General features: G+C 38.7%; 1 long non-coding RNA gene across 5 annotated transcripts; it reads left to right on the top strand.

Moving 5' to 3' along the window:
- Positions 1 to 1,188: 1,188 nt before the first annotated feature.
- LOC149199510 (uncharacterized) lies at positions 1,189 to 2,397 on the top strand. 5 transcript variants are annotated; one of them, XR_016253290.1, is made up of 4 exons: positions 1,189 to 1,597; positions 1,702 to 1,768; positions 1,852 to 1,891; positions 2,076 to 2,397. It is a non-coding gene; the product is annotated as an uncharacterized LOC149199510 (long non-coding RNA). The 5 variants fall into 5 exon arrangements; XR_016253288.1 differs by having other exon boundaries at positions 1,981 to 2,397; XR_016253287.1 differs by lacking the exon at positions 1,702 to 1,768.
- The last annotated feature ends 239 nt before the right edge of the window (positions 2,398 to 2,636 follow it).

Genomic DNA, 2,636 nt, shown 5'->3' with positions numbered 1-2,636 from the left:
TGATAATAGATACGGGCCTTTCACACTGCATCATCCATTGTTCTAGGATAATCAAATTCTAACTTTTCCTTCATGAAGTTGGGTAGACTGCTAATAAACTACTGAATTTTAGCTTTTTCCTCCTGCATGTATGGGACATATCGTAACAGGGAGGTAAACTACTTCACATACTCGTCCATGGTCAAGGTTCCCAATCTTAACTCATGGAACTTGTTTTATTTTTCATCGTAATAACATTCAGTTAAATATTTGTCCTTAAAATGTTTTGGGTACCACATCACTTGTTCTTCATCAATTTTTCTTACAGTTTTAATATCTTCCCATCAGAGAGTAGCTTTTCCCCTTAACTAGTAGACTGCCAGTCGTGCCTTAATTTTGTCAGTATATCCATGTCGATCAGCCATGCTTCAGTTGCTTCTTCAGATTCTCCTTCAAATTATGACGGTTTTTATTTTCTTGAATTCACCTTGTAATTCCACTTTCTGTCTTTTGGACTTTCTTTGGTCAAAAACATTATCCAAACATCCTTCTTCATCCTCCTTATGTCCCTCTGTTGACTCGGCCTTATCATCGCCGTGATGGGCTGTTGGGATCTTATCCATGTTCTTAGTACAGCGATCTGGTCCTTGTTGATTCTATCAGTCAAACAGGATTTTAAGGATATTTCCTGTTCTTGTCTCAGTCGTTTGTTGTCTGTCCTTAAATTCATCATTTCAGCACGTAGTTGTTGCACTGTTTCAAGCAGGGCAACATTGGCTTGTCGGGATTCTTCTCCCAGCTGTATCCATATATCCAGGTTGGCCTCCACATAAGGCACTTCCGGCTGGTGTGGTATTCTGGGGCTTCCCTGCATTTATGTTCTTTGGTGCTGTCCTCTGTCTCTGTGTACACATTTACACTTACTTGGTTAGTATTACTGATTATACACAAGCATATTTCATATATATATATATTTCTTTTGTTTTTCATATCTGTAGGTGTATATTTTGAGCCCATAAGTCTTAGTGTGCGAACATGTCACTCTGATACCATTTGTAACATCATAACTTCAAAGAATTATTTTACGAAGGCTATAAGTTTTTTTTTTTTTTAAATATCTATATTAGGTGGAATGGACCTTATCAACTATATGAATTGACTATATGACAAATCCCCAGCACATACCAAATGTTCATTATGGTTGTTACCCTTAGTTTGCACTTTATACTAATTTAGACGTTGGGATAATGCTAACAGGCAACTGGTGTTAATGCCTCCCACGCTAGCATCCCTCGAAAGGCGCCCCTCAATTAAGGTGGGAGAGCCCCGAGGCTATTCCCTGACACCACAGTCCTCACTTCACTGTAATTACAGTCCAAAATTAATGGTATTGAGTCTGACTATTCGTAATACTCGCGAACCCTTGCATCTCGCAAACATTCTGCTGTTGGATCTTATCGGATCTATGGTCTCAGTGATTTGAGTTTGTAGACTGTAGCTAAATGCCATTCTCACTGAAGTTGGGGTCATTTGTTTGTGACGAAGTGGTGAACAATGGCTATGCAACTGCATGTGCCCTGAAGGCGGAATGGCAGAAACGCCCTCATCATACACACAGGTAATACATAACAGGCCTGCTTTCCCTCTCGTTTAATTGTTTTCTCTGCTATCGATTGGCACTTACGTTCGTAACCCTGAACCCTTTATTCGGCCCCTGCACAGGTGGATTTTTTGATAGTTGGTTCTTGGTGCTGGAGGGATGCATCATGGTTTCGCTCTATAACTAGATGTAACCTATGCAGGCCTATGTATCTCATATAGGGTTCCTTGTTATTTTTATGAGAGCTCGATATAATAAAGTGTTGATTTCAGGTGTAGAGGGATGCTTGATGTTTGGAAACTTCATCATCAGGTAAACTCATTTGTCTGCATTTGTAATTCTTCCTTAATACTTCTTTTAATTACTTCTTAGGCTTACATTAGTATGTTAACCATCTGTAGGTATGCCCTATGGAGGGTTTTAAGCATGAATACTCAGAGGTCGTTCTTTTGGAGCAAAGCTATGTCCTGACCACGGTTTGTGCCTTTGCGTATAGGTTGGTTCCTCTCCAGTTGTAGGGCGAGTTTCCGAAGGCAATCTGAGTTTAAATGGAGGACTGATAGATTGTTAGGTTTTCATTTATGTTATTGTGTTAGCTAATTCGACAGCCAAAGTATTAGAGTTGTCCAGAGGATACATAGATCTAGGGTTTTTACAGACTAGAATGATTGGAACGTCTATGCTCAATCTTGAGCCTGATAGTTACACTGTTGTTTTGACTTTATGAAATTTTAGCATATCGCTTAACGTAGGGTTGAATACTTCGCTGTAAATTGTTATACTATTTTAAATAAAATTACTCTATTCTACTCTTTTTTGAAAGGCTTCGTCGTTAGGGTTTCCCAATATGGGTCTGACCACCAAGCATTTTAAAACACATAGCTGTTCAGCTGGGGTAATTCTTAAAAGATTTGGTTCTTATTTCTGTTTCTGCGGCCATAATTCTGTGTTATCAATGTTTACTGTAATGGGTTTTTTTCTTTTAACTTAGGTATTGAACAGTTCTCGTGAGAAATCAATCAGTACTTTAAATAGTTACTGATATATACTGTCTGGT

The sequence above is a fragment of the Pinus tabuliformis genome, chromosome 2_1, assembly GCF_031772625.1.
Source record: "Pinus tabuliformis cultivar Carrire ecotype Pingquan chromosome 2_1, CPIR1, whole genome shotgun sequence".
NCBI lineage: Eukaryota > Viridiplantae > Streptophyta > Pinopsida > Pinales > Pinaceae > Pinus > Pinus tabuliformis.
The sequence above is the reverse complement of the archived record's forward strand: the minus strand, read 5'-3'. Positions and strand labels throughout refer to the sequence as shown.